General features: G+C 36.0%; 1 protein-coding gene across 16 annotated transcripts in view; it reads left to right on the forward strand.

Moving 5' to 3' along the window:
- Positions 1–19,660, forward strand: part of SOX6 (SRY-box transcription factor 6) — a 553,432-nt gene that overhangs the window by 80,812 nt on the left and 452,960 nt on the right. For all 16 annotated transcript variants that reach the window (XM_070428241.1, XM_070428238.1, XM_070428248.1 and 13 more), the window contains exon 2: positions 4,561–4,632. The gene's annotated coding sequence lies outside the window, so the exon portion shown is untranslated. The remainder of the gene's footprint in view (positions 1–4,560; positions 4,633–19,660) is intronic.

Consider the following 19,660-nt stretch of genomic DNA (forward strand, 5'->3'; position numbering starts at 1 on the left):
AATTTTAGAAGTAGTTTTATTGTTTTGGGACAAATTAGACATATTAAGTATTTAAAAATCTCAATAACACCAACTCATAAGGATAAGAAAGTAAAAATATGCCTATATCTCACTCAATGTTAACATTTTTGTTAAATTGTATTTTACTTTGTGAAACGGGGGTGTGTGTATACACATTTAATTCTCTATAAATTGGTTCTTATTGTGCATGTTGGTTTTTTATTCAATAACATATTTATTAATATAAAATTATGGCCATAGTATATTTTTGGAAATAGTATAGCAAACTTGAAGGAGATCGACATTAAAAATTTTAATACTTTTTGTCAAATTACCATTCAGTAAAGTTGTACCTAATTTATAATCTCATCAATGGTACATGAATGTGTTTATTTTTCAGACTTTCACCAATACTAGTTTTTGACCAGTTTAAAAATATTTTGCCAAGCCAGAACCGGTTTGGCTCAGTGGATAGAGCATCGGCCTGGGGACTCAAGGGTCCCGGGTTCGATTCCGGTCAAGGGCATGTACCTTGGTTGCGGGCACATCCCCAGTGGGGGGCGTGCAGGAGGCAGCTGATCGATGTTTCTCTCTCATCGATGTTTCTAACTCTCTATCCCTCTCCTTCCTCTCTGTAAAAAAATCAATAAAATATATTTAAAAAAATATTTTGCCAATATTGTAGGTGAAAATATTTTATTTATATTTCTTTGATTATTAGGGAGAGTGTACATATTTTATATTATTGGACATTTGTATTTCATTTGTACATTTCCTCTTTATACTCTTTGTGCATTTTTATATTGAAGTGTTTGTAGCAATGCATTTTTTGTTTAGTAAGCTAAGGATGTGCAAAAGTTTGATGATCAAATAATCAGAAGCATGTCATCACCATGGTCAGATGTTGTAGTCTGTGGCCCAAGTTGAATTATTGATTGAAAAATCCTTGAAGGGAAAAGACATGGTTATTCATTTGTTTTTTTAAATTTTTAAATTGAGTTATAATTGATGTATAAATTGTATTAATTTTAGACATACAAAATTATTTTATTATTATTTTTTAAAATATAGTTTTTATTTTCAGTAGAATTACAGATATCTCCCATCTCCCCCCCTTTACCTCCCTCCTCCTAGCTCCTCCCCACCACCCAGGTCTTTACTACCCTATTGCCTGTGTCCATGGGCTATGCACATCTAGATATATATAAAAGGCTAAGCAACTGTCTGACCCAGCTGACTGGCTGACTGGCTGGTACATATGACGTGAACTGACCACCAGGGGAAAGATGCTTAACACAGGAGCTGCCAAGCTGCGATGACTTGGCAGTGGTGGTTCTTGGGTGATACACCCCAGAACCAGAGAGGAGGGAGCCCGATTCCTTGAGGGGCCACGCGTTCTGCCTTCAGCCGTGGGTTATGTTATTGCTGGGACACTGTTGGCCCCGAATCTGGTTTACTGCTGAGCTGCAGTGACTGCAGACACCCTTCGAGCCATGGCTCTGCCCCAGGTGCAGCAGGCGGGGAGGGACCACAGGAGGTTGGCTCCAGGCATGTCTGGCCCGACACACACAGTCCTGCCCCACCGGCCACCTTGTAATTAATTTCCTTTCAATGTGCATGAATCCATGCACTGGGCCACTAATACGTATATAAGTTCTTTGGTTTATCTCTTCTTGTCCACCCAACCCCACATCAAGATATGTCAGTCTGTTCCTTGCCTCCCTGCTTTGGGTCTTATTTTGTTGGTCAATTCATTTTGTTCATTAGATTCCACAAATAAGTGAGATCTTGTGATATTTGTCTTTCTCAGATTGGCTTATGTTACTTAGCATAATATATTTCAGCATTTATTTGCCTGGCTGGCATGGCTCAGAGATTGAGCGTTGACCTGTGAGCCAGGAGGTCACGGTTTGATTCCTGATCGTCATACATGCCTGGGTTGTGGGCTCAATTCCCAGGATGCAGCTGATCGGTGATTCTATCATTGATGTTTCTATAAAGGAGGGATCTCTTACCCTTTGAGACAGCATGGATTTTATTTATTTTAAAAAACATTTTGTGTTCTTATTGTTCAGTGCAATCTCTAATTACTTGCTGAATGAATGAATGAGCAAAGAGAGGAATGGAACAATCTATGGTCATTGAGTGTTCTGAGGATTCATTTTACTAAACAGATTGTGATTTTCTAGAAGAGATGCTGATTTGCTTTGGCATTTTCTTCCTGTCTTCTTACTTTTGTGCTGCCTTCAGGACCAAAGTGGCTACTTTTATTTTAGAAATATCTTCTTCAGCCTAAACTTTTTTAGTTCTCAAAGAAGTAGCTTGCTTCAAGTTGTGTGTTAACTCCTGTGAGTTGATTCTTACCTCTTTGGGCATCATAATATGTTGCTTGTTTATTTCTAAATTCTCTGCAGGAGGAAGTATGTATTAAATTATTTTTCTCTTTGTTGTAATAATGAACTCTGATTTTTAGAAACTTATACTTTTTTAATTGTTTGCTACAAAATTCACCAATAGCGTATATCATTTGATAATGAAATACAGAGTTGTTTTTATCATATGTAGCAAGACTGCATTGATATGACAAATGAGGTTTGTTGACTTCATATTAATGCATATTAAAATATTATTTGCCTTGAATGTCTGGAATTTAACTTGTTCCAAATTTAAAATATTTTCAGAGTTAGAGATCTTAACTTAAAGACTACAATTATTGAAAAAAAAAAGAGCTATACTTAGCCACAATATTTCTGGATGCATTTTATTTTATCCCCCAACATTTAAATGCAAATGAAAGAATGAGATGTATTGTGTATGTTGCATAATTTCAATTCATGCTTTAAAAAAGATTTGCTAGAAGGACAAGGTGTGATTATTTAAAAAACTGTACAAGTACTTAAAGACCCTTTTGAATTCTTCCAGGGTTTAGGCTTTAGATATACATTTTGCTATAGATTTATTTTGTGGATAACTTCAAAACTATAGTTTATAATTCAGGGTAGGATAAAGTATGAGAAAAGCTTATAACAGAACCAGTATTCTTTGCTGGCTTTGAATGGTACACAGAGTGTGTCCACATAGGGTTGTGTGATGTCCCAGATAAAATTGCTCTCCTGGTTCCTAAGACATCAGAAAGTCATGAGGAGAAGGGTGTAATACCAAAATAAATGAGAGAGCTACCTTCCCTTGGCCACACTCTCCTGGACTTATTGCATCTATGGAAGTAGGCATTACAGAGTTGCTGCAAACTGAATTGGGGAAGGCCCAGGCACTATTCCCTAAAAAGAGAAGGAGGTCTGGGTGAAGAAACCTAATGGGTATACTAGCCATTGATACTTAAAGCTGTCCAAATGCCCAGGACAGATTCATTATCTGTTAATCCTGACTTGAAAATACAATAAATTATCTGGGTCACTTAGGCAAAAGCATGTTATAGGAGCTGGGGAAGGGCTGAGTTAGATATTTATTTTGTATCACAACTTAATTCAGGTGCCAATACCCAATTTATTATGGCCATTTGTACTATAAGTGCAACATTGGGAGCAGTGATTCCTACAAATGCTGTTGATCAAGATTCTTTTTTTTTTTCAGAATGAATTAAAAAAAAAATCTAGTTAGCTAAGTAGGTTAACTAACCTAGATGTTTACTGGCCATTTTTTTTTTTTAAAAAAGCGTTTTGAATCAAACCAATCCCTAGAGTCTAGAAAAGTTTCTGACCTAAATTAGGAACCTAAGCTCCATTATTATTTTCAGTTGAACACTACTTATAGCATCCTCACATTTGGGAAAGAATACGGCCTTTGCAACAAAGTTTCTTTGTTTTCATGAAACTAAAAATGTGCTGTATTTAGACCAAACAATAAAAATAAACTACCAAACTACCTTCTAATGCATGGGGGTTCTGGAGAGAGGAAACCATAGATATTTAGAGGCATAAAGTGACTCATTGTGCTAGTTAAACTTTTTACAAGGCTAGCTCTGTGTGTTTGAGTTGCATCTGTTACCTCTTCGGCCAGAACTAAAGTGTGTGCAAGCAAAAGAATTTTGAATTGAATCGTGGCTCATACAGAATGCATTGTGTATAACCTGAGTCTAAATGGGTTCCACTCTTTATGTAGAACAAAAACTGCATCCTTTCATGTTTATTCTACCTATAAGGTATTCTTGTTGAACACATCCAAGATATTTTCTGTGAAGCTAATTCATTTTAACTTGCAGACATAAATGAAACATGTTTTTCAAATGTAACTTGTAAGCCTTTATTTCTTTTTATAAAAATATTTCCTTTTGTATTTACTTACACTTTTAAACACAAAGTTTATTACTAACATTATATAAAAAGCTATAATGGATGGAGATTTTGCATTCTTAGCAATAGAATAATGAAATAATTGTTTCTTTTGTTATTGTCATCTTAGAAAAAGTTATAAGAGTAGATGGGAACAAATGCCTGACTTAAAAATAGTGTGATTTGTAGTCAAATGTATACCTTTTTAAATAAAGCATAAAAAGGCAACTTACCTAATTTTTTAAATTTCATTTTCTCTCTAAATTTTCAGGTCACTTTCATGAATTCAAAGGCAATTTACCAGTGATTTTGGGTGCTGGGGCTGATTTTTTTTGGCGTATTTGTAAGTATTGGTTTATTTATTACTCTTCTCATTGTGTCATGGAAGTAATAGTTTGTAAACAAGTTCTTAAGTCCTCTAGCATGTGAATTTTTATTAGTTTTTTAAGTGTTAATAATTTTTTTGTGTTTTCTTAAGAGGAATATAGAAAAAAATATTAGGGCCCATTACAATATGCTGAAAGAATAGATACCTTACTTTTTGAGATGAGGCTCAACTGTAGGAATGATTTACCTTACAGGGGCTTGTCTAGATACACATGGATAGTTTATCCTGGTAAATTCTTAGTCTTCTGATTGTCTGGACTTGAAAAGTGCTGTGTGCTTGTGCTCACAGAAAAGAGGTGAGATGATACAGAGTTCAAAGAGCTGCCAGTATAGGAGAAGATCATGTACTAAGGAACCAAATACTTATTTAGTGAATGTATAATATATATCAAATTGGGGGCCTTCCTTGCTTTCTTCACCATCTCTCAAAACAATATTATATTTTAATGGTATTTTGGAGAACAAAGATACTTTTTCTCAGGAAAGAAGGTAAATTTCAAGAAAAAATTTGAATGAACCTGAATGATCAATTAAAGTACTTTAAATTGATATATACTTATTAATATAGAAGTACTTTAGAATCCGTGGCAGGTATTAAAGATGTCTGTTAAAAAACAGACTATTTGAGTAGAATCTAAAATACATTTATATGTGTCCTATGTTGTAACCCACAGGCATCTCAAGGGCTGCTTTACATTTGATAACAACAAAGACATAGAAACTTTTCCTCCGTTAGTGTTCTCTGGTCAAGAAATTTAGAGAATATACTTCTAGGAAAGTATTTTTTAAAAAAGTAACAGTATCAATTAGAGTTTAAGTTATTCAGTATTTAAGCAGAAAGCAGCAAACATTTATTTAAAACCAGCCTGACGGCTGGAGATTAGAAATGGAGGTGGAGTAAGTGGATGATGCAAGGACATGCTCCCAGGATCAAACTGGAATTACAACTAAAATAAAAACAGCTTTACCTTTCTCTTAGTAGTACCATTGATTGGAGCTGGCATTTAGAATGAACCTCAGAAAGAAGACACAAATGTTTAATATAGTTTAATACATTTTGTGTGTTCTTCATGTTTTAAGATTAATATGTTATTTTTATGAAACTATCAATTCACATTTTATTTTGAAACTAGTCTTATGTAAGACACAAAATATTAAACTACGTGGTTCATTTGCATTACATATAAGCTTTTAATTTGTGCAAGGTATCATAGTGAGGATTAGGAGGCAAAGAAGACGGGGAAAGAAATGCAAACTATTTTCAAGGGGTTCTGGAGAAAAAGGATGATTCCAAGGGGCTGAGCTGATCTTACTAGAAATCTGAATAAAAGGATATAATTTCGAGTTTTTCTAATCTTATCTTAGTTGCTTTGTCTTTTCTTTTACCTCCTTTCTCTCTTCTGTCATATTATTCAATCATTTCCTTTTGTAAGTTTTTAAGATGATTAAAATTTAAAAATGGCAAATACAAGATAATTTACTGGCATTTCAACTAAGATCGCCTTTATTGAAATATTCTCTACAGTTGTCATCACCTGAAGGCTCTCTGTTTCCTGAATTCTTTACTCCCTCCTCTCCCATCATACACCAACTAACTTTGAATGGAGGTGATCCAAATAGTTGAGATTTTTCTTGTGATTTAACAAAGAGATGCTAAAAATAGAAGATGGGTCTCGGTGGGTATAGTTTTTATATGGTTATTTCTGCAGTTCAACTTCAGATTTTGTCTTGATTACTTAGACAAAAGTAATGCTAATCATACAGGCCTTAAAGTAATTGTTTTCCAGTCTTGAGAATTTCCATATGCTAGATTAGGGCCTGGGCTTTGTTGTTCCTTTGGTCAATGGTCTCAGGCTTTGTTAGGGCCCTCTTCTGACTGTGGAACCTTCTCATTAAAGAAATGTAGCAAGATACTATGACTAAGATAAGTCAGATAAAATTAACATGGGAATGCTTGTGTTCCCATTTCTTTCAATTATTGTGGAAACTGTCTACCACTTCTACTGAATGATGAGATAGCTAAAACAATAAAAATATTTATCTATTTTTGGCTTAAGAAAAAGCAAATGGGATCAATGACAATGGCTTCTTTTAGGAACTTTAATTTCCATGTCCTGGAACTGCTTATTTGCTACATGATCTAAGGCAGAAAGTTATACCTCATGGCCATGGGAAGGTTTCTTAGTAAGGTGTGCAGAAGCCGGTCTGTGAGATAAGGAAGGTGGGATATTGTTTTGCACATCCATAATGAATGGGCCACACCAAGGGTGTGTGAGAACCGATTGGAATCTTACCTACTCACATCTACTACCTAGGTCAGAAGAGGAAAACACTGTGAACAAAAGTGGTTATCTTTTCAGAAGCTGAAAGCATCTTATTATAGGTTTTTATCCCCCTCTTTAAAAACTAAAACTACCCTTTTCTTTTCCCAAAGTAGGCATTGTATAATAGGACCTTGTTTTCCATGTTAATGTCCCACATTTAGTTTTTTTATGTCTAATTAAAAAATACTTATGGAATTCTGACCATTTAATTTACCAGAGCAATAAATGATTGATTAAAAACAAAACAAAACAAAACAGAAATAGATAATTATATAACCTGCTTTTTAGTAATTTGAAAATGAATTCCCTTTTATAAAATGCTATCTCTGTTCATGGTCTCTACTAGCAACCTTTTCCCTGAAAAAGAAACAAAAAGTATTTTATTATCTGGTACAAAAAGTGATTATCGCTTAGCCCATGCTTCAGGAAATAATAACAATATCTTGATTTGGTATGACACTTGGTTTTGCAGATACTAAATTGGCTTAATTTTGTAAAAACTCTGTGAGGTGAGTAGGAATTATTTTCATTTTTGCAGGACTTAACCTTTTAGTGCTCTTTCCATTGTATCAGGTTGTCCTTTCTCAGAGTGTATTTTAACTCTTTCTTTTGTTGTTTTTGATCACTATCTCAGTCTCCATTTGATTGCTATATGAGTATTTTCGGAAAGTTGAGGTGGAATAAGTAAGTCAAGGAGGAGATTGTAGAGAGCTTTCTGCCACTTCACTTTCCTCTGTTTCTGGATCATTTGCTCCTCCCTGACATTGGCCTAACCCCCTATTCCAAAACTGTCACAGGTTGTGCTTCAGCTGAAATTTTTGAAGTGCATGAATTTTTAGGAAATTAGCAACAACAACAAAAAAATCACGAATTCATCTTTATTGTGGTATTTTTAAATGGACAGAAATCTATTTCAAACTGAGCATAGCCCAGTCCAAAGCTCCCTCAGTGAAAACATCTGTGATTTTAAGGACAAGTAGGTCTAAGTGCATTATCTTTAAAAAATATTATTCCAGGCTAATCTTGACATAGAGCAGGTAAATAAAAAAGATGAGCTGTGAAAATCCACAAATAGGGCTTGAATGCCATTTTCCATGACAACGGGCGCTGCCCCATGAAAGCATTAATGCTGGGAATGTAAGGAATTTAAAATTGTGCCTTCTCAGTTTTACAGTTGTGTGCTCATGTTAATTAGAGATATACTGACATTTGAAGTATCTACATTGATACACACAGCTACCATACATTTGTGAACTGTGGCTAGAAATCTACTTTAATTGAAAGCAGTTTGCTAATCTGAATGTGTATATCCATTATATTTTAAGCTTTTTAAAGTTTTATATTCTAGTGGCTTAGACACTTGTTCTTTCTGCTTGCTTCATTTTCTGCTTCTAATTTATACCTGAAAGTGTAGCCTGGCCTATTTTTAATCTCTTAGTTGTGTTTTGGAGCAATATGGATGGAATTTTGAGAAAAAAAAATTTTAATAGCATTCTTTATTTGCTGTAGTTTGAATCTTTCTTCCCTCTCTGACTTTCTAAATTGTTGGTTTTCCTTGCAAACCTTTAAGATGGCCTGCCACGGAAATAAGGTAGGATTTAGGTTTATGGAATTTGCTTCACTGACTATATTTAAGCACTAAAAAGCTACTGTTCACTATGGTTTTAGCTGGAAAAGCCCGTATTAGAGACCTTGATGAGATGAACAGTGAAGAGGCATTCTGGTTTTTCTAGTATAACTGAGGTTCGTCCTTTTCTCTTGATGTCAAACTGTGTATCTTAATTTTTGATTTGCAGATATATCCACAATAGCTTGATGACTTCTTGAGGTCATCTTTAACCCTAGAGGTCTTGCTTTGTCTGTTTTATACTTAAAGGAAGATTTGACATCTCTTTTTTTGAAGGCCTGTATTTCTTAAGAATTTGCCTGTCAGGATTTAACCTAATTATTTCCTACTTGTTGTCTAATGAAACTCCCATACTTACTTTTTGGACCAATCCCTGAATATTATGCAAGACCAATTAGAATGAAGCTTCCTTTTTGTTGCCCCAGAACACACTGCTTTAAAAAGTTTGTAATACTCTGTACTTGTTTCATTAAGCCATTTTATTGGCACCATTAAACCACTGAAACCTGGGACCATTAAAACGTAGTACTATTATTATTATTAAGGCTTATTTTTACCCTTTATTACTTTTTTTTCCACTGTACTAAGTTCTTCTGTTTTTATTCTTTCATGTTGCTTACTACATATTGTGCTACCACAGCAAATTTTTGTAATTTTAAGTTAATTGCTCAATTATCAGTGATAGTCATGAAGTACTTGAAACATGCGCAGTGGAAGACTTAAAAATTTCAAAATAAGTTGATGTGTCATAATCTTAAATGTGAAACATGCCAATATCTGCAGGCATAAAAATACACTGCCCGAGCTAGGCATTTCAGGGAAGGCAAAAACCGACTCTTAAAATCAGGGCGTTTGTCTGGCACTGAAGTGTGTCATCTTCGCTAATTTCAAACAACATGTCTAAATTTGATCTTGGTTTACTTTAAAAACTCCAAAAATTTGGTCATGGCTATAAAAAAAAAAAAAGGAAGTAAAACTATTGATTATATTTGAATGTTTTACTGGAACCTCACAATCATAATACTCACTGTAAAGTGGAATTTAGTGTGAGGTGGATCTGTGCTGGATGACCTCTAGATAATGTTTCTTTACTCATGAGGCAATCCTCTAATCAGAGGACAGTGTTGCTGTGAAGTTAGTATGTTGTTGATTTATTTATATAGAAAAAAACCCATGAGAACAATGACACTTGGGGACTTATTTTGAATCCTACACAGTAATATTCTCAGATGCCTTTAAGATAACTTACACATTATGGCAAAATAATTATTGTAACTCTTTTGGCAACTAGGCAAATTATCATTACATTTTGCATTAGTATTCAGTTTAGGGTTTTCTCTAAACTAATATAGTGCCAATGGCTCTTTTTTAGATGCTATTATGGTTCTTTTACATTTTTATAGTATTGTAGTAAAGCTGAATTTACTGGCTACATTTTGAAGGTGGAGTAGAGCAATACGAGAGTCAACATTAAAGTGATTCAGTGCCCTTTGGAGAAAAATTCTTCTTAACTCAAGATTGAAAACAATGTGGGGCTTGGGGGCAGTTTGCTAAGAGCAGCTAATAAACCTGAATATTCCCCCAAAAGCTGCTCTCTCAACCTGTTTTAACCAAGAAGATAGGCTTAATCATCGTCCAGTATTCTTACATAACTTTCATTAATATTTAAAGGTATTAAATGTATGCAGAGAAGGGGAAATAAAACCATAATTTGAGCTGGGAGGTGGTCTCAAATATGAGGAAATGAGGGAGTGTCTCTGAATGCAATGATTATGCATAGCTAGCTATTATTTTATAATGTAATGATCTATAAGATGTGAAATATAATTCTATAAAAAATAGTCTGTCTATAATTCTGTAAAAAACAAGCCATTGATTTACTCAAGCATTTAGATAGAAATATTTTAGCAGTGATTCAGTTTGTAAAGATTGTTTGAGTATGCAACAAATTCTGGTTCATTTTGTTGTATGCTTGTCTCTACCCATGACTCTTAGCATATAATTTTATTTGAAATACATATTTCATGTTATCTTATAGTATGGCTATAAATGTTCACATTTCACCAAATTGTTGCCAGCTACAAACATCAAAATGTGAGTTAAATATTGCCAGTAAAGATAAAAACATTTTCTATGTTCTCTCCCTGCTTCTTTCTCCCTTTCTCTCTACTTCTCTTGTCTATATCCTCCCTTCCTCTTCCTCTCTCTCTGTCTCTCTATCTGTCTCTGTCTCTGGTTCAAAGTCTATTGTCTTATTTCAGAACATATTCCTTCCCACTCTAGAACACCAGCAGAGTCTCACTTCATTTGGAATACTCTTGATTATAAACTTAACTGATAAAATTTCCATAGGTTCAGCTGTGTCAGAGCACCTCAGGTCTGTTTACATCTTAGTCTGAGAACTGTTACATCTTACTCTGAGACTGAATGCCATGAAAAAAGGCCTATCCTGTCTTTTTATCACCCTGTTGGAATATTGCAACCATTTTATGCCAATAGTTCTCTTCCGAAGTACAGATTTCACATCCTGGGTTTTTGGGTTTCTGTTCTTCCTACATTTCTCTCTTTCCTTCTCTGAGATTATATTTCCATTTGGGTCCTTGTGCTGCTGAATGGAATTTCAGTTAATGGGCAGAGTGATTGTTGCTTGCCCTGATGAGTTTTTTTCCTGGAGGAGACGTGTGTCAATCATGTTTAGAGAGAGCCTGTGGGAGGAGCAGGGTTCAAAACAAGGAGCTCTTATCCTGGCAGGTGCCAGGGACTGGGACTTGTTTTGCTCAGTAAGCAGTGAGCTACTACCCCTTACCTCATTTTTTGCTGCTTCAATTTTTCCTTGTTATTAATAAATATTATTGTCAAGAAGTTTTTTGTTTTAATATTTGTTTTTGCATAACACCAGGGACCATTTTAATTTCCTTTTATTCCTGGTGCCATCTTTAAAAAAAAAAGCCTTATTATGTCTTTCCATTCTATTTCCCAGGAAGAGGGGCAATGTAAGCATGTTGAGAGTAAATGCAAGGCTTGCCTAATCTCAGTGAGGAGAGATCTGACTCAATAGCATCTTCAGGCTGGGTGGTGTAATCAGTGGTCAATCTAACTTCTAACTCCCCCCCTGAAAGCTATTTAAAGATGAGATTATCTGTTTTCCCAGTTATGACAAATCCTTTTTTTGGGGTAGCAAATACTTTCTTCCCAGGGGAGTGCTTAGTATGTGTTGGAAATTAATTCAACTCTACAAATATATACTGAGTACTGACTATATTCAACGCAGAGCATTAGATGTTGCATTGGAAACAAATGCACAAGTACAAAGTTCTGCTATCAAGAACCTTAGAATCTAGACATAATTATTAAACCTTATTCCTTTTTGTGTCCCTAGCGTCTAACTCAGTGCAGGACTCAAAGGAGGGATTAATACATATTAATTAAGTTGTATTGCTTATTGCAGAGGAGAGATATAATCTCCATGTAGGATATGTTAAGTGCCTTCATAAAGTCAAAATAGCACTAGGGGTTCAAAAGAATGAAAGATATGTCCCTTTAAGAAGAAGGAACTAAGGAGGCAGGCTTTTTGATGTTCTTTGAAAGTTGAGTAGAATTTTGCCAATGGAATGGATGAAGAGATAACGAGAGAGGAGCATCATGGTAGTGAGGGGAATAGCAGGCACAGGGGTATGGAACAGACAAATGGAAGCAGGGAATTATGGGATAGATAACATTGAGAAATCCAGTTTGACTTAGGTATAGGGCAGCCGTGGGCAAACTACGGCCGTGGGCCGGATCCGGCCCGTTTGAAATGAATAAAACTAAAAAAAAAAAAAGACCGTACCCTTTTATGTAATGATGTTTACTTTGAATTTCTATTAGTTCACACAAACACTCCATCCATGCTTTTGTTCCGGCCCTCCGGTCCAGTTTAAGAACCCATTGTGGCCCTCGAGTCAAAAAGTTTGCCCACCCCTGATATAGGGTATGTTTAAACTAGAATATTTAGTGGTCATATCGTTATGTCCTGTAAGGCTACATTAAGGGGCCAATCACAATCAAATCCAGTGGTAAGGCAAGAGATTTGCTTTTAAAAAATTAGTTCAGCCAGCAGAGTTGATTAGTGGGGGAAAAGAAAATATTTGAATTAGAGAAACAGCTTGTGAGGGCTATTGCAATAGTTCAGGCAGGAGATAAATGTTTAAATGAAGGTTGTATTTTGGGAACCGAAAGTTAGGAACAGAAAAGAAGAGACTTTGCCAATGTAGGATCAATATGACTATATGTGGTGGGGTGCATGAGGGAAGGAAAGGAGTTAAAATGACTCCTTTGCTTTTCCTTGTTCCTGTTGTTCATCATAACACTGAGTTTTAGAAAAGGCAGAAGAAAATGATCATGCTAGTTCTTTCTTGTCAATATATAAATCTCTTGCATCTCATTGGTTAGATACCCACTGAAAATTAAAGATAGTTTTTCTTCTCCTGGAGGACTTTGAGGAAGATGTGTTTTTAGAGCAGAGTTGGGGAACATCCATCCTGTGGGCTGTATAAGGCCCATGAAATCACATAAGGCCCAGTCAAGGCAGTAAGGGGTGAATTAATTAAATGTTTGATCAAATATAGCACGCTAATTTTTTAAAAAAAATCTTTATTGTTCAAATTATTACAGATGTCCCTCTTTTTTCCCCCCATAGCTCCCCTCCACCCGGTTCCCACCTCGCCCCAGGCCCTTGCCACCCTATTGTCTGTGTCCATAGGTAATGCATACATGCATATAAGATCTTTGTCTAATCTCTTCCCGCACCCCCCTCACACCCCCTTCTCTCTGAGAATTGTCAGTCTGTTCCATTTCCATGCCTCTGATTCTATTCCATTCACCAGTTTATTCTGTTCATCAGATTTTTTATTCTTTTAATTTTTAGATTCAATTATTGATAGATAAGTATTTGTTGCCACTTTGTTGTTCATATTTTGTATCTTTACCTTTTTCTTCTTCTTCCTCTTCTTAAAGAATACCCTTCATCATTTCATACAATACTGGTTTGGTGGTGATGAACTCCTTTAGCTTTTTCTTGTCTGTGAAGCTCTTTATCTGACCTTCAATTCTAAATGATAGCTTTGCTGGGTAGAGTAATCTTGGTTGTAGGTCCTTGCTATTCATCACTTTGAATATTTATTTATTTTTTTATTATTTATTTATTGTCTAAAGTTTTACATATGTCTCCTTTTTCCCCCCTGCCCCTCCCCCCCCCCCCCCCCGCCAGCCATTCCCACCCTGGGCAAGCCCCCACTGCCCCAGTGTCTGTGTCCATTGGTTATGCTAATATGCATGCATACAAGTCCTTTGGTTGCTCTCTAACCTCCCCCACCACCCCCCCCCCCCGCCCCCGCTCCCCTGCCATTTGTCTCTGGATCTATTCTTGTTCATCAAATTATGTTGATCATTATATCCCACATATGAGGGAGATCATGTGATATTTATCTTTCTCTGACTGGCTTATTTTGCTTAGCATAATGCTCTCCAGGTCCATCCATGCTGTTGCAAATAGTAAAAGTTCTTTCTTTTTTATAGTGGCGTAGTATTCCATTGTGTAGATGTACCACAGTTTTTAATCCACTCATCTGCTGATGGGCACTTAGGTTGTTTCCAAATCTTAACTATTGTAAATTGTGCTACTATGAGCATAGGGGTGTATATATCCTTTCTGATTGGTGTTTCTGGTTTCTTGGGATATAGTCCTAGAAGTGGGATTACTAGGTCAAATGGAAGTTCCATTTTTAACATTTTGAGGAAACTCCATACTGTCTTCCACAGTGGCTGCACCAGTCTGCATTCCCACCAGCAGTGCACGAGGGTTCCTTTTTCTCCACATCCTCGCCAGCACTTACCGTTTGTTGATTTGTTGATGCTAGACATTCTGACAGGTGTGAGATGGTATCTCATTGTTGTTTTGATTTGCATATCTCGGATGATTAGTGACTTTGAGCATGTTTTCATATGTCTCTCTGGGCCTTCTGTATGTCCTCTTTCGAAAAGTGTCTATTTAGGTCCTTTGCCCATTTTTTGATTGGATCATTTATCTTCCTTTTGTTAAGTTGTATGAGTTCTTTGTAAATTTTGGAGATTAAACCCTTATCTGAAATATCATTGGCAATATGTTCTCTCATGCAGTGGGCTTTCTTGTTGTTTTGTTGATGTTTTCTTTTGCTGTGCAGAAGCTTTTATTTTGATGTAGTCCCATTTGTTTATTTTCTCATTAGTCTCCATTGCCCTAGGAGCTGTGTCTGTAAAGATATTGCTACGATATATGTCCGCTATTTTGCTGCCTATGGAGTCTTGTAGGATTTTTATGGTTTCCTGTCTTACATTTACTAGTAAGTCCTTTAGCCATTTTGAGTTTGTTTTTGTGTATGGTGTAAGTTGGTGATCTAGTTTCATTTTTTTTGCATGTATCTGACCAAATTTCCCACACCGTTTATTGAAGAGACTGTCTTAACTCCATTGTATGCTCTTGCCTCCTTTGTCAAATATTAATTGAGCATAATGGCTTGGGTCGATTTATGGGTTCTCTGTTCTGTTCCATTGGTCTATATGTCTCTTCTTGTGCCAGTACCAGGCAGTTTTTTGAATATTTCTTGCCACTCCCTTCTGGCCTGCATAGTTTCTGTTGAGAAATCAGCTGACAGTTGTATGTGCACTCCCTTGTAGGTAACTAACTGCTTTTCTCTTGCTGCTTTAAGATTTTCTCTTTGTCTTTTGCCCTTGGCATTTTAATTATGATGTGTCTTAGTGTGGTCCTCTTTGGATTCCTTTTGTTTGGGGTTCTGTGTGTACTTCCTGGACTTGTAAGTCTATTTATTTCACCAGTTAGGGGAAGTTTTCTGTCATTATTTCTTCAAATAGGTTTTCAATATCTTGCTCTCTCTTTTGGCACCCCCATAATTCAGATGTTGTAGTTGTGCCTTGATTGCTTTTGGTGTCTCTGGGAAGAATTGACCTCTAGGCCAATTGGCTGTGGGGACCAGCTGCAACTACAGTGGAAAAGCTGCTGTGCAGAAGACACCCTTATGGAGTAGGCTTTGCTTCAGTGGGGCTTTGGTGCTCACTGAGTCTGCTCTTGGAGTGTGTCGCTTATGGATGTGTAGAGTTGTAATCTGGTATGGTGTGACACTGACCACTGGGTACACTGGCTCTTGGGTCTCCATGGTGGTGCAAAGTCAGCCACTGCCTGAGGCCACCCAGCAGGACCTACAGAGAGATCTGCAGATTTCTCCTCTTTGTATTGGGTTTAGAAGTGCCTACATGATGCCCAGTTGTGAAGCAAGGCTGGCTGGTGCTAGTGCCAGGTCTTGGACCTTTTATTGATAGGTTGGGGCTCCCTGACCCAGCTGCAGCTTGTTTGACAGGTTTTTAGCCTGAGAAAGGACAGGCCATTCATATGCAAAAGCCGCTGTGCACAGCTTGGGTGGGGTTGTAAATTGGGTGTTGTGTGGTCTCAGGGATTCACCAGGCTTGAGCAAACAGAAATGGCTGCCAGTCAGCCCTGCAACCAAGGAGGTCCCAGCATGGGAACAATGATCCCTGGGAGCACCTCCATCTGGAAGAAAGCCGCCCCCGAGTTCCTGCCCTGATGCCAGACAGTCCACTTTCTCCTCGTATGTGTCTGGGTCTTTTAGAGCCTCGCCAGGCACTGGAGCTCAGAGAAAGTGGGAGCTTGTAAGTTCAATTCATGCTGCCAGCCTTATAAGAGGAGCAGCTGTGTCTTCAGCAGCCTGAGTGTCCCCTCAGCCTCAAACCGCACTGGTTTTTATAGCCCATATTTCTTACTGCCCAGAAGGACTTCTTTTCTCATCTCTGCGACCCTGGGCTGGGGGTCTGGTGTGAGGCTGGGACCCCTTGCTCCTCCAGGCGGCTTCTGCAGAGGCGATCTCCCTCTTGATTAAAAAAGTGGCCCAGGTGGGTGCCGGACTAGCCCATTCGATGCCTCCGCACCTCCTACCAGTCTCAGTGTGCTTTTTTCTTTACTTCTCTAGTTGTAAGACTTCCATTCAGCCAGCTTTCTGGTGGTTCTGTATTTTAGTTGTAATTTTGATGTGGTTGTGAGAGTCTGTGATTACAGGCATTTGCCTACACTGCCATCTTGGTTCTCCCCTAGCAGACTAATTTTTAAGTTGATAATTTTGTGTGGCCTGTGAATGATATTATAAATATCAAAATGGCCCTTGGCAGAAAAAAGGTTCCCCATTCCTGTTTTAAAGGAATGAGAATATATTTAAAGTTACTTTGAGGATTTAGAGGCATACTATAAACACAAAGGTATTAACACTAGGAGTTAAAGTACATAGGCAGAGTCTTGTTGATTTCAGAGACACAAGGTGAAACTTGGCTACCATGACTGAGAAAAGTGAAGATACTTGAGAGTGATGACTTTGACTCTGGTTATATTGCTATACTTGTCCTTCTCCATAGAAGGAATAGTTGCAGCAAATAGTATACTTCTTTGCTATATCCCATAAATTTTGATATGTGGTGTTTTCCTTTTTATTCAGTTCAAAATACTTTCTAATTCCCCCTATTATTTTTTCTTAGATCAGTGGGTTGTTTATAAGTGTTATTTTATTTCTTTTTAAACATTTTAAATATATTTTTATTGATTTCAGAGAGGGAGGGAGGGAGAGAGAGAAAAATTAATGATGAGAGAGAATTATTGATGAGCTGCCTCCTGCATGCCCCGCACTGGGGATTGAGCCTGCAACTCGGGCATGTGCCCTGACTGGGAATTGAACTGTGACCTCCTGGTTCATAGGTCAGCTCTCAACCACTGAACCACACTGATTATTTTATTTTTTAATATTTAGGGATTTTTTTCAGATATCTTTCTGTTACTGAATTCCTAATTCTTTTGTTGGCTGGAAAATTCTAGAAATGAAATTAGGTAAAGTTGGTTGAGGTCTTTTACATCCTTACTGATTTTTGTCTACTTGTTCTATCATTTTTCCTTTTGTTATATGGCTTCTCCCATATATTTTATATTTTTAAAATTTATCTTGTTGAATGTATTGCAGATGTTTCCTTCCCCCCCCATTGACCCCTTCATCCCCACCTCCTGCCTTTACCCTCCCCTCTACCCAGACCTTCACCACACTGAGAGAGATTTAAAACATGAATAATTCTTGAAATTTTATTAGATTTTCTTTCTTGTATTTTGAAACTAAGTGAATATTACTTAAATAAATGTTTAGGATCATTATGTCCTCCCAATGACTTGACCGCTTTATCATTATACAAGAATCCTTTTATCCCTAGTAATATTCTTTGCTCTGTAATCTACTTTGTCTGATAGCCACTGACACTCTTTTTATTAGTGATACCATGGTATATAGTTTATATGTTTTCACCTTTAAAATATTGTTTCTTCATCTTTCAAGTGGATTGTTTTTTGTAGATTGAATACAGTTGAGTCTTACATTTTATTCTGGTATCACAATCTCTTTTAATTTGGATGTTTAGACAATTTATATTTAATGTGAATATTGATGTGGTTGAATCTTCTTTTTATTTTCTTGTATTATCTCTTCATTATTTCTTTTTCTTGCTTTGTTTTTAATTTATTAATAATTTTTATGATTTTATTTTAAATCTTTTGTTGGCTTATTTCTTTCAATTTTTTTGTTTTACTACATTTCATGCTAGATTTACAATTTGTAGAAAACTATACAACTTATAATAGTCTTACTTCAAGTAATATTGTCCCACTTTACGTATGCTGTAAGAAGGAATCTTATACTAGTATACTTTCGTTTCTCTTCCCTAGCCTTTATGCTATTGTTGTTCAGATATATTACGTCTACATATGTTATAAACCTAAAAATAATAATTTTTGTTTTGAATAGTCAATAATATATACATATTTTTAATATATTTTTATTCATTTCGGAGAGGAAGGGAAAGGGAGAGATAGAAACATCAATGATGAAAGATAATCATTGATAGGCTGCCTTCTCCATGCCCGCTACTGGGCATTGAGCCTGCAACCCAGGCATGTGCCCTTGACTGGAATGGAACCTGGGACCCTTCAGTCCGTAGGCTGATGCTCTATCTACTGAGCCAAACCAGCTAGAGCAGTCAATAGTATTTTAAAGAGATTTAAAAAGAAAGAAACAGTATTTTATATTTACCCATATATATAACATTTCCAATGTAATTATTCCTTTGGGTAGATTCGGATTTCTGCTTGGTAACATTACTTTCTGCCTGAAGGATCTCTTTAACACTTCTTGTAAGATATGTATACTGATGAGCTGGTAAGATTTTCTTCAGCTTTTGTATTTCTGAAAAAAATCTTTATTTTGCCAGGTATAAAATTTTAGATTAATTTTTTTGTTGAATAATTTAAAGATATAGATAGATCCATGTCTTTTGTTTGCATTACTTTAAAAAATAAGTCTGTTGTAACTCATATATGTTCTTCTGAATATGATGTGTAATTTTCCTCTGCCTGCTTTTATGATTTTCTCTTTATAGGTTGTAAGGTATTTGATTATTTTGTAGTTTTCTTAATGTTTCTTGAGCTTGGGGTTTTTTGAAATTCTTGTATGTATGGGTTTAATTTTTTGACACGTCTGGAAATATTTCAACTATTATTTCTTCAAAAAAATTTTTTTTCCAGAAATTTTTTTGTTCACTGCAATTTTTTGTGTGGAATCCAATTACACATATGTTATGTAGCTCAAAGTTGTCTTACAGTTCATGATTTGGTCCACATTTTTTCTGTGTTTTAATTTTTATTGTTTCTATCGATTAATCTTTAAGTTCATTTGTCTTTTGTTTGGCATGTCTAATCTGGTTTTAATTCACCTCAATACATTTTTCATCTCAGACATTGTTATTTTTAATCTCTAGAAGTTAAATTTGAGTCTTTATGATAGATTCAAGTCTATACTTAATATAGTCTGTAACAAATAGAATGCAACTATGATAACTGTTTTAATATCCCTGTCTACTTACTTATTCTATTATCAGTTTCAATTGATTGATTTTTTCTCCTC

The sequence above is a fragment of the Myotis yumanensis genome, unplaced genomic scaffold, assembly GCF_028538775.1.
Source record: "Myotis yumanensis isolate MYYU_CA2020_CCGP unplaced genomic scaffold, mMyoYum1.0.hap1 SCAF_10, whole genome shotgun sequence".
Lineage (NCBI taxonomy): Eukaryota > Metazoa > Chordata > Mammalia > Chiroptera > Vespertilionidae > Myotis > Myotis yumanensis.